The sequence below is a fragment of the Meles meles genome, chromosome 12 (assembly GCF_922984935.1).
Source record: "Meles meles chromosome 12, mMelMel3.1 paternal haplotype, whole genome shotgun sequence".
In the NCBI taxonomy this organism is placed as follows: Eukaryota; Metazoa; Chordata; class Mammalia; order Carnivora; family Mustelidae; genus Meles; species Meles meles.
The window spans coordinates 36,119,609-36,132,772 of NC_060077.1; positions in this window are offsets into that span (position 1 = coordinate 36,119,609).

Below are 13,164 nucleotides of genomic sequence, written 5' to 3' on the forward strand. Positions count from 1 at the left end.
TTCAGAAATACAAACTTTGCACAAAAATTTAAGCTTGAATTACTTTCTCTCTATACTTATTTCTCAAAGCCCCATGATTGATACATTTCCATATTCAACAAAAAGGAAGAGTTTTGCCTCCACAGGTGGAGTGGTGTTTCCAGAGCCAAAAACTCTAGGCATCGGTGCTGCAGCTTAGCAACCAGGAATCCCAGTGAGGATGCAGGACCTGAGACTACACTTGCAGGATGAGTTTATCCAAGTAAAGAAGTGAGGCACGATTGTGCAGGTGGTGCCCTGCACCAGGATATCTTCAATGGGGCATTCTAGAAGTTGAAATCCAGCCTGTACTCTGCAAAGTCACGGTCCCAGCATTGTTCTGCCCATGGGGTTGGCCTTTTTTGTTGCTGTTTTGCTTGTTAGTTTGAATTTTAAGCAATCTCTATCTTCAACATGAGGCTTGAACCCACAAATCCCAAGATCAAGAGTCATGTACTCTACCCACTAGCCAGCCAGGAGCCCCTTGCCTTCTTCTGCCTGGTCCAGCTGGAAGGACCCTCTTTTACTCATCAACTTGGTCTCCTACTGCTCATGCCTTCTTCTTATTTGTACAAAGGCACCTCACGTGGTCAAGGGTGAGGGGTGGTCCCAGACCACAGATGGATATGTTCTGTCTGATGGCTTTTAGGTCAGCAGAGAACCCCAAACCCTCACTTTTAGGTGGGATCTTGGTTTTACAACCAGCCCCTCCTGGGCTCACCGTTTACGCGTCCCGTTCTGCTCTTCCGTTTAGTGTTCGTCCCTGACTTAGATAAGTGGAATTCTGCGCCGTGCTCATGTCCCTGCCAATTTATTTTGTGGCATGGTAGATTCAGTGAGCCTCTCTACTGCCTTGCCGGATTCAGCATTATTTATTTATTTATTGAGGCTAGATCATTGCCATTCTACAGTCATTTGTCAACATGTGTTTTCCAAATTCCTGTGGTGTAAAGCATTTGAGGCATCTCTTCTTGTCCTTTAAGTTGTGTTTAAATTTCTTCCATTTCTTAGGTGATGTGTTGTTCCTAATTGGGTCCTTTGTCATACAATGCTTCTTTCCTACCCTCCCTCACCACACCTCTCTCTCTCTCTGTCTCCCCTTTCTCTTTTCTCTTATTATTCTGTGGCAGCAGACTTGTATGCTAAGAGGAGCTTTTTTTCCTTAATTAAAACACTTTTAAAAAAATCATTTTTACGTTTACAGAAAATTAAGGGAAATTAAGGGAAAGTACAGAGTTCCCACATACCCCCTCCCTCTGCGCCCCAATATCCCATTATTAGCATCTTGCACTGGTGTGGGGTACATTTGTTATAATTGATGAGCCTATATTGATCCCTTATCAGTAACTAAGGTCCCTGGTTTACTTTAGGGTTCTGTCTTTGTGTTGCATATACTGTGGGTTTTGACAGATGTATCCAGCATTACAGTATCATACAGAATAGTTTCACTGCCCTAAAACTCCCTGATGCTCCCCTATTCACCAGAGGAGGCTTTCATCACCGGAGCTCGTTTTGGTGGGCTCCGTTGATTAAATCTGATAGTCGCCAACATTCTATCTGTACTGCAAATAGGGAAGAAGTTCGGATTCCTGAAGATGAATAGTAATCTCCAAAATATCACCCATTCTGCTCTATGCTGTAGATAAGAAGGCAGCCAAATGGTCCAGATGAGGGGATTGCTTTGGGACAGAAATTGTGGGTTCCATGACCATGGTCCGACTTAAATGTGAATGCCCCACTTAAGTCCTGGTAAAACCAAGCTGACAGAAATGAAGTTGGTTTACAACACATTTCCTGAATAAAATTTTCAGTAAAATATGTTTTAAAATATGTAACTGTAAAGAACCGGTTTGCTCATTAGTGCAATTTACCTGCCCTTGTTTATTGGCACGATGGGAAGTTCATTAAAATCTACTAGAAACGTCTTCAATATCTGACAGGGAAGGACATCCATCTTTGGAGCTTGTTTTCCCTCATGATTCTAGTAACACTCTTCATAAAATAAATAGAAGCATTGAAGATAAGATTTTGACATCATACTGGTAACTGACAATATCCTACAAAAACATATGAGAAGTGCCAGAAGTTTAGAGATGTGAAAACAGCCCCAACTTTCAAAAGAAGGGAGAAAGATTGATGGCAAAACCCAACAGCAAGTTATTCAAGTTATGCATGAGTATTTCTTAAAGGAAGTAAGGGTTCCACGGGATACCATCCAGGTAGCATGGCAGACTGTTCTGAGTAGCACATTCTGGCAAGTTTCTTGGCATTTTGAAGCATCTTTGGGAAAGAAATATATATCCTTCCTCTCCAAGCCTTCAAAGGAGAGGCTTCTTGACCTCAAGAGGAAGTTGGCACTTTGTTATAGGACATAAGAAGCCACAGAGAAAGGACTAGTGGATGTTACCTGTTTAGCTCTGATATCAGCCAGACCTGTTTTTGAATCCTGACTGTGCCAGTTATCAGTGGTGTGGCCAAGGGCAAATTAATGAGCGTGTCTAATCCCCAGTTTCTCTATCTACAAAATAGGGACACTGGCAGTTCCTATCTAATCAGGTTGTTATGAAGACTGAGAATATGCAAGTGAGATGTTTAGCCTGATGTGTGATACCTTGTGTGCTGCTCTCAAGGAGTGAAAGCAACTAGTCTTAAAAAAAATTTTTTTTTAATTTATTCATTTGAGAGAGACAGAGGGAGACCCTGAGCAAGGGAGAAGATTAAGGGAAGGAGGAGAAGCAGACTGCCCACTGAATAGGGAGCAGGATGTGGGGCTTGATCCCAGGACCCCGGGATCATGGCCTTGAACCAAAGACAGACGCTTAACTGACTGAGCCACCCAAGTGCTCTAGAAGCTATTAGTTTTGGAAAGGCTCATTAGGGTTATGCCCTGGATACCTCTTCAACTGGAAAGTCACTCATCCTCATAAAGACCTCATACATCCTGCTAGGGTTACTTTAGAGAAAATTCCTGGACTGACTGAATGTTGGAGTAGATGATCTTTTTTTTTTTTTTAAGATTTTTATTTATTTATTTGACAGCAAGAGATCACAAGTAGGCAGAGAGACAGGCAGAGATTGGAGGAAGCAGGCTCCCCGCTGAGCAGAGAGCCCGATGCGGGACTCGATCCCAGAACCCCGGGATCATGACCTGAGCCGAAGGCAGAGTCTTTAACCCACTAAGCCACCCAGGCGCCCTGGAGTAGATGATCTTAACGTCTCTTCCAGCTCTAAGATTCCATGACTCTTGAGCTTGTGCAAAAAAACCACAGCTCCCAGGATTAACCGAAATGGTATTGGGCCCCAGAATGGCTCCCTTTTTCTCACTCCTTTGGGATACTTGTGTGGCTGTGCCTGCTTCTTGCCTAGTTGTCACTGTGACTCTTCTACACCAGTGGGTGACACTCTTTGGGGGAAAACAATACCAAGAATCTCTGGAAGTCAAGGCTGCCACAGTTTGCTCTTCCTTATACATGGGGCTTCCTCCCCCATTCCACCTCTATTCTGAGTATACCTACTGGGTCATGCAACAATTCATAAGGTCTGTCCCCCAGAGCCCAGAGAGTTGCCACTGCAGCCTTCATGCGTGTATTAATTCATCCAACAAAAGGCATGTGCTCACCTCCTTGGTCACTGCAAAGGAAAACCCTCAGGGGCCAGGCACACTGGATATTTGTGGCCTCAAGGAGCAGGACTCTGTGGCGGGTGTGGGTGTTGGGGCTGGCACATACTGGGGATACTTTTGCTGCCATTTCCCAATCTGGCCAAAGCAAGTCTGCATCACCGTTTCCCTAAGTTGGGAGGAAATTGTGTCTAATCAGATATATTCAATCCTTTCATTCTAAGAAGTTAGTGTTTCCCAGGCTTTGAGATGAGAGGAGACAAAGGGAGACAGGATCATCAGAAATCCAGTTGGGCTATAAGGAGGAATGTGACAGTAGCTCTAGTCGTGTCTTTGTTACCACACGTGTTTATAAATGTAGATTTTTAGGGAAAACAGCCATTTCAGCAATTCAAGCTGGTGTCGGTTAGGCTTCTACTTATAAAGAGTTCTTTGCCCATAAACCTCATTCTCGACCCAAATTTCAAAAACAAAAGATCAGAAATTTCAACTGCAATTGTTTGATTAAGTGCCTCCGCTTGGCATTGCCGCACATTCGAGAACATTACAGATCAGGGTCAAGAGTGTTGGTAGAAGTCACAACCGAGGAAGGAAAAAATCAAAAGCAGCCGCAGCAGGGAGTGATCTGAACATGGAAACGCTGCCAAGATCTGTCCTTCCCGGGACATAAAACTGAAACAAATCAGTAAATTTGCTTCATAATGAAATGCATACCGCTTTTAAGCTGTGCTGTCTTTTCTGGAACATTTATGAATTCTGAACTTGTATGTTCATTTGTGGGTTTACCATTTGAGAGCGTGTCCCTCCTTAGCCGAAGTGGCTGTCCCTGTGGTTTTCTGCGTGTTTGCTAATCTGTAGCCACCCAGCAGAGGTCACAGAGAATGTGCCATGTCCCACTGCCCACATCCGGCTCCCACGTCCTCTGCTCACAGGGTCATCTCTGAGTGGCTCTGTGCTGGGCTCTGCGCTGAGAACATTCCTTTTCTCTGAAACTGAACTTCGGTTTGGAGTGTGCCTAAAATCTGGCCTTCACCTTCACTTCCTGGAAGTACTTTTGTTATTTCACTGTTTAGGGTAATTCCCTTATTACATTCTGCTTTTAAGAAGGTAAAAAATGAAACATTAGGGGCGTTGCCAAGGTTACCAACTCTGTCTTTTTTCCAGAACATATTTATTGGGGACTGCCTTCGGTTGACCACCACGTGGGCACTGTGGAGACCAGCAAGGAAAAAGATTAAATATAAAGTTAGGCCAAGATCAGGTGACCATCCTCTTCACTAAGGCAGGCTTTGGGGTTTGAAGGGCTCTGGGCCAATATTTTATGTGAGATCCCTAACTGTACAACTTGACTTAAATATGTATTACAATTTTGTAATGAATTTTCATGGGTCCTTGAGAGGTGTATTGATTCATATCAACAAAGATTGAGAATAATGGAGAGAGAGACATGTTTATTTGCTGGTTTATTGTCCATTAGTAATAGTGCTTTGAGGATTCCAGGGACCATCTCTCCTGTTCTTTATTGTCAAGTCACCATTCCTGGTTAACGTCATAGCTCCTATTTTGAGAAAAAGTAGCCACGTGGAGTTGGGGTGGGGTTTTGGGCGCAGGACAAGGTTTAGGGGGTTGAGCACGTTTTGTTCAGTCCAGGCCAACCTAGAAAAGTGTCCTTTGAGGCACAGGAGGCTATGCAGCTGACACCAAGCAAAGGCCTCTGGGGCTGTGTGGAGTGTTGTGTTGGCCAAACTTGGGTCACCTCTTGGGGACATGCTATTAGTGGAACCGTGTCGTCTAGCAACTTTCTAAGCACGCAGCAGTAGGGAAGCAAAGTCCACCTCTTTTTTTTTAAAGATTTTATTTATTTATTTGAGAGAGAAAGAAAATGAGAGAGAGAGAGAGAGAGAGAGAGAGAGAGAGCATGAGAGGGGAGAGGTCAGAGGGAGAAATAGACTTCCCATAGAGCAGGGAGCCAGATGTTAGTTCGATCCCGGGACTCCAGGATCATGACCTGAGCCGAAGGCTATTGCTTAACCAACTGAACCACCCAGGCGCCCAAAATCCACTTCTTTAACCAAGACCCCCAGGAAGAGCTGTATTTGCCATCAGAACCTAGTACCCACACATTTAACTGAAATGATACTTCCCCAAGACAAGCCATACTCTTACTCCATAAAACATTCTTCCATGCTATCTTATCCTACCCTAGCCTTCAAAAAGCTGGCCTGGGAATAGCATGAGGAATTCTTCCAAGTTTAATCTATTGCTATACTTCTGTCTTACTGCCCCAAACCTGATGCCCCTTGTGCCTGGCTTCTTTAGTCGGATCCTCCCTTGCTCTTGATTTTGGTTTCTACAAGAGATGTTTTCTCTTGCCGGTTCCCTTGTCTCTAAGCATCAGCGCCCAGGGGCAAGTTCTACCTGAACTGCCACACCCAGTCTTGGCATCCAGACCCCACCCAACCCAACTCAGGTGCCGCGCCCCAGGTTCTGCTGTGTGGGAGGAAGGCTCAGACAGTGAAGGACCTAACTTATAGGCTGAACAAATGCAGAGTCTACCCCACGTTTCCTGAGTCAGGGCAAGCCAGCTTTGTGACTCTGAGCATGATGGCTCATTGTCTGGGACCCTGGAAGAGCCCAGTAGCCAAAAATAAAGGCACGAAGACACCTCAGAATGACCAGGTGAACTGACCACACCGTCTGGGCAAAAGTCATCCCATTCACTGAAGTGGGATTTTCATTCTGCCTATCTGTCCTGGTTGACTCTTCCTTTGGGAGTTTTTCAACTGCTAGCTGCTTGTACTTTTTAATTTACTCCCTGTAGACTGTGTGCAAAATTTTCCCAGATGCAGGGCAGTTTCTGTATCCTCGGGGCGTACTTACTGATAAATCAAGGGCAACCTCTGTCCCTCTGAGGGCCGGAGTCCTCTTTCTCAAACCAGCCGTGAAGAGTGAATATGTAAAGGCTGGTATTTCTTCTCTTCTCCCTTAAACCCAGAAAAAATATCATACATTCTTGGTCCAGATTCCTTCTCAGAATGTCTAAAAAATTTCCTTTTGAGTTATAGGGCCTACCTCATTAAGAACTAATGAATATGGGCACCTGGGTAGCTCAGTCAGTTAAGTGTCTGCCTCAGCTCAGGTTATGATTCCGGGGTCCTGGGATTGAGCCCCGCATCGTTCTCCCTGCTCGCGTTTCCCTCTCCGTCTGCCTGCCACTCCCCCTGCTTGTGCATGCTTGCTCTCTCTGTGTCAAATAAATAAATAAAATTTATTTGATTTTAAAAGAACTAATGAATATATTAACTCTAGTGTGTATCTAGCCATTTAACTTTGAGCTTGGAATCCTTTGGAATTATCTCATGAAATGCCTTTCCTCTACATAGGAGATCTTAGATCAGCAGGGCATTTCTCTTTGAGAAACGAGAGAAAATCAATTATTTTGCAATGTCATTAGCCCTCTGGTAGACAATACTCTGTAAGTACATACATATGTTGCTAGACTGAGGGTCTTCCTTTTGGGAGTGCATTAACTCGGGGCAGGGAGTCTACTGGGTCAGCAGATAGACTGATCACACTGGAGTGGAAGGTGCATTTTAAGGTGATGTGGGGTCAGCAACTGGACCTCGTCTATGAACCGCTACTCGCTGAACACTGTTTAAATATCAAAGGTTACAAAAGACAATGCTCTAACCAATGGAATTTCTTCCCAGGTGATCAGAAGTTCACACTGGTGACTTGAAGTCATTGTTCAGATAGGAACCATAAATCAGATGCTGAGTCGTATCCCAGTTCTGACTAGCTATTGGGCCCTGAGCAATTCACAACCTTCTGGGCTGTGTTATCTTCTGTACAAAAAAAAGGGGGGGAGGGTTAGGCTCAGAATGAGTGCTTTCAAACTTTGGGTTATAAACTTAATGGGCTAGGAAATCAATGTAGTGAGTTAGGCTGGCCTTTTGAAAGAACGGGATAGGCTGGGATGGGATGAGATGGGATAGAATCAAATCAAATTAAATCGAATTGAAAGAAATTGACTAGACTAGACATATAGGGGACAGCCTGTTCCATGAATTGCTCATTTCAACAATGTTTTGTGTGAGTACCAGATTCCGATATAAAATGTGATTCATACTGTGGATCTTAGGTAAGAAAAAAGGGATTAAAAAGCCTCTGAGCTAAACAGACAATCCCAAGTTTCCTTAGAGTCCTGGTTCTATGTTCAATGATAAGTTAAGACCTAAAAATTACTTTTCCTTTAGTTATCAATATATATACGACCAAGGTACATTTTGGATCTCCAAAGATGAGTGACATAGGGAATGGAATATATTTTTTGTCACAGAAGCATGTTTTGTTTTTAAACGTTAGAAGAATTGGGTATCCAGTAGGAGACCCAAAGGAATAAATACAACAGTGGTGTTAAGCAAACATTGAAGGCAATAACGTTGTTCTTACGATTGTGTTCCTGGAACATATTTTTCCCTTGCTGGGTTCAAATGGTCATTTATATTTTGCAACTAAATTTATTCCCATGTGTGACCAGAAGAGCATCACATTCCTACAAGTTTGTGAATAAATAAGTGTGCCCATGTTGAGAATCTTATGGGCACTGAAATTTGGGGGTGGGTGGGATTCTCACAGCATTCTGTACATTCATTCGTTCTTTAAAAAGGAGGGATTGAGTATATCAGTATCCCCCAGGACTATTCTAGATTTTAAGGACACAACTGTCCTGTCCTCATGGAGCTTGCATTCCAGTGGGAGAGATAGACAATAAGAAAGGAAACAGCAACAGTAATTACAAAGTGAAGAATGAAAACAGGCTTTTAGGGATGGGGGTGGGGGGGGATGGGGGGGCTGGTCCAGTGTTAGTGTGGACAATCCAGAAGGGCCTCTTTGATGGCTTAACGTATCAGTTGAGGTGTGAAAAGCAAGGAGGGGTCCCTGGGTGGCACAGTTGGTTAAGTGTCTGACTCCTGGCTTCAGCTCAGGTCGTGATCTCAGGGTCCTGCTCCATGCTCAGAATGGACTCAGCTTGAGGATGTCCTCTCTTTCTCCCCCTGCCCTTCCCCCTACTTGCTCACTCGCTTGCTCTCTTGTTCTCAAATAAATAAATAAATATTTTAAAAAAACTGGAAAGGAAAGAAGAACAATTACTCAAAGATCCGCGAAGACGAACAAGTATTTTTGGTTTGTGGCACCACATCCCTTGCTCTGTTAGTGTTGATTAAATGCATTTAAAATTTAAAAAATCAGGAAGAAGAACACTGCAGGCTAAGGGAAGTGCGAGTTAGAGCTCTAAGGTGAGAATACATTTGGCAAGTTCAAATACAAAGAAAGCAGGTCTGTGTGCTGGGGCAGAGCGGGCAAGAGGAGGAGCCCGAGCCCCGGGACTGGGTAGGTGTGGCAGGGTTACAACCTGCAGGACTCTGCATCAGACCAGAGAGTCTGGATTGTGTTCTGAAAGGAGCATGAAGCCTTTGCAAGTTTAAGCAAAAAAGAGTGAGAAAACAAGTGTCAAGAATATGAGTCTGGCCTCTAGATGGAGAAGGGATTGTGGAGAAGTCACAGTAGGAAGGGACACCAGCCCAAGCAGCAGAGAAAGAAGTCTAGGGAGCTTCTGGGTGGGTACCTGCCCCCCCACTCCATGCTATCAGTAGCCAAAGCTTCCTTTCTTGGCCAGGCAGTGGAAGTTACACTTGCCTTCAATGGTCACCATTGGGATTCTTCTCTGTAGCATCCATAATGTTTTATTTTGGAAGGGAAAGCCAAAGCCCATTGCCTAAGGATAATTCAAACTATCTGGTACTTGAAGAACAACATCTCTTAGGGAAAATGGGAGAATGCCCAGTGCACCAGCTGCTTAGCAAGGGGAAAGTTGATATTCCCATAGCAGCAGACATCTGGCTTGGAGCACAGAGGGGCCGTGACCATGGAAGAGACTGGGGCAGGCCTGTGGCCATTACTCGTTGGTGCCCAATTCCAAGGCTGTCAGTGCAGAGCTGCTGTCAGGGCCCACACAGGGGAGTCCTAAGATCAAAATAGCCATCTGTACTTCAAATAATCCCTTGGGAGCAACTCCCGATATGCTTCTGAATGCTATTACCTTCAAAGAACCTACTTCTCCCATTTGAGAAATGGGTATTTTAACGTCTGCCAAGCCACCATTCCATGAGGCGTGATAGTGTCCAGAATGTTCTGGAGGCTTCCAGATGAAAGATCTCCAAGGGGCAGAACTTTCTGAAGTCACGGAGGCCACCTCTTGAAGAGGCAAGGCTCAAAGGTAAATATTAGCCTTCAGAGAAGTCCTTGGTTATGATATGTCCCATATCACTTAGCTTTGCTCCTGCTGGGCTCATTGTTGGTGACGGAGGAGCAACTAAGCAATTCTTGATTTCGGGAAGGAGAGCAGAGCACTGTGAACATATGGGTGTGATTGTCTCGCCAATGTAGGGTGGCGATTGAGGGTTGATAGGAGGGTCTGAACTCACAGATACATGCATTTTCAGGAGGGGTGTCTAGGCAGCCTTGCCTTCCAGGTTTTGCAGACAACTTAAGTGGGGATCCTGTTACCAGCAGACTCTACCTGCCCACCATGAGATTTCTCTGCCTTTTTTTTTTTTTTTAAATAAATCAGAAAGACAGATGCAATGTTGGGTTTCCCGGGATTGGGACTTGATTGAGAAGTTCCCTACCTCCTACTTGTGTTTACTCCCTTCCAGCTGCCACCACTTACGGGAGCCCCCAGGGGCCAAGGGGCGCCCACACGGCCGGGAGACGTTGGATTTAGCCAAGCTCATTAGGAAAGGGTGCCCTTCCCACACAATGGCTGTGCCTTGCAGGCACAAGGACGGGGAATTATGTGAGGAATGTGACAGCACCAAGTCTGAACACAGAGGATGGGACGTTGGCGCAGGCCTGCTCAGTCTTGATTTCAGCCTCCGGAGGAGCTGGAGGACGTTGGCCACCTTTCTCTGCCTCACGGATGGGCGAGCCAGGCTGCCGGTGACTCTCCTGCCTTTGCGGAGGACGGGGACACACCCTTGTGACTTCAAACCAGCCATGTCAATGGGTGGGATGAAGAAGAGTGGGCCAGGCCCCTTGCTGGGGAGCAGGCGGCAGGGGATAGGGAAGGAAGGGAGCAGTAGCGCGTGCCCCTTGGGCAAACAGCTGGCTTGCTCTTCTTCGACATCTCCCCACCCTGAGGTGAGATCTGCAGCATGTTTTCAGAAGGATGGACGAAAACATGTCCCGGGGAGAGAGAGGTAGAAAAGCTGCTCTGTGTGAAGATCCAGAGGGTCGGGAGGGGGGCAGCGGGGGGCAGGTGGGTGGATAAGATGGAACAATTAACTGTTTGCAAATGTGGAGGAATGTTGAGGAGAATGGAGATGAGACTTAATTTTTATCAATGGATGGTGCCTGGGATGCTAAGTGGAAAGACCAGAGAAAAGTGTCTCTCAATAGGGGTGTTTTCCGGGGCGCCTGGGTGGCTCAGTGGGTTAAGCCTCTGCCTTCAGCTCAGGTCATGATCTCAGGGTCCTGGGATCCAGCCCCACATGGGGCTCTCTGCTCAGCGGGGAGCCTGCCTCCTCCTACCCCTCCGCCTGCCTCTCTGCCTACTTGTGATGTCTCTCTTTGTCAAATAAATAAATAAAATCTTTTTAAAAAATAAGGGTGTTTTCTCATGATGAGGACAGAGAAAAGTAGCGACTCCAGGTGGGGATCCCCAGAGTTCAAATCCCAGGCCTGTGACTTACCAGCTCTGCCATCCTGAATAAGTCAGACAACAACTCAGTTTGTTTTCCCATCTGTAAAATGGGCATTTGTTCCACCATTTCTTATTGACTACCAATTACATGCCGTGTTCTAGGTATGGGAAACCCAGGAGTGGGGAATAAAAGGGATAAAACCCCACCATTTATATTCTAATGGGGAGAAAGAGTAAGGAACAAAGTAATATACCCACTGTGCTGTATAGTGAAAAGTATAATGAGAGCAAAACACAGAGACAGAACATAAAGAGAAAGATATGTATGTGCGTGTTCACAGTAAAAATCTCTGCCTCCTGAGATTTTGAGAGGGAAAGAAAATCCATCCATCAAAAGCCCTCCACACCCAGTATAGGACTCTTTCCTGTCTCATCTAACAGTGGAAAGGCTGTTGACCTTTCCATGGCTCAGAGCTCTCTGCCTCTTACTGTGTGACCATGGGCTTGTGATTTCTGTCTTCTTGAAAATGTTGTCTTAGGAATAAATAAGCCGGTGTGTGGCCTGCTTGGAGCGGTGTCCAGCATGTAGTAGGTGCTATGAAAGTAACAACCAGGGTTGTGAGCAGTTTTCCCCGAGTAGGAGGAACCCTGCTAGCCCCATCCATCAGTTGTCCCACCGTGGAGCACTGGAGAGGCAGAGTAAATACTCAGGCTGAGTAAGAGGGCACAACCAGCCAAGAGGGGGCTCACACCAAAATATGACCCCACCACCCTAAGAAAGTCCTGAGCACAACCTTCTTTTGACAAAGGACAGGTCCTGTTGATGGCGTGGGTGTGGACCTTCAGGTCATCTCAGAGCCAAGATGATAACGGAAGTGCCGCCTTGTTAGCGATGCTGTCAAGGTTATCCCATTGCCAATGTCATGGGTGGGATTCGTTGTTCAGAGAGGTGACAGCTGTGGTGTGAACGAGTTGGGAAGGCTTCCCTTAGCTATGTGGGGTGCACTGACTAAGAATTCGGGTTTCTGTTTTGCACCAGTGTAAACCGTCACCCACATCCTTCCTAGCCTCTATCATCTGCTTGTTTCATGTAAGCCTCAGTACCAGATGGAGAGCTGAGACAAAGCCAGGACCACCCATTTCCCCACTTACTGTGGAGGAAATGGAGGCGTGAGGAGGACAAGTGGTTGACCCTGTTCAGGTAGCCGGGGGTGGGGAGCTGGCAATGGAAACTTCAGGATCTGATTTCTGACCTCAAAGCTGGATTTCATCAAACTTTGCTAGCGACGTCACATGTTTCTTAACGTAAGTTAGAGTGATGTCATGATTACCCCTACGACCTGTATCCTCCCACACTTGTTTGGGGAGGGGAGTGGGTGGGACAGGAGCCAGCAACACCAGTCTGGGGTTGGGGGGGCATAGCACAAGGGAAAGTATTGGATGGGTGTCACAGATCAGGGCAGGGCATGGTCCCGGAGGGACAGGATGGAGACTTGCAGCCCTAGCTCTCTCCCTTACCCAGAATCATAGCATTCTCCTCTTCACCCCATGGACCCGCTGGAGAGAAGAGGAGGAATTCCTCTGGGAGCTGGGATTTTGTTGTTACTGTTGGCCAGAATGGTGGAGTTGAGTTGGCCCCCAAAGGAAAGGCAGTCCCTACAGTGCTGATGAGTATGGGCTCCCTGCCCTGTGTCCAGAGGCTACCATTCCAGCTGTATTCAGTTGCCCTTCAGCCCTGAAGGCACCCCTACAGTGCCATGACCTTGTCCCAGGGACTGTTGCCCCAGCTCTCGGGGGGGCTGGCCAGTCACTCTCTTCGTTC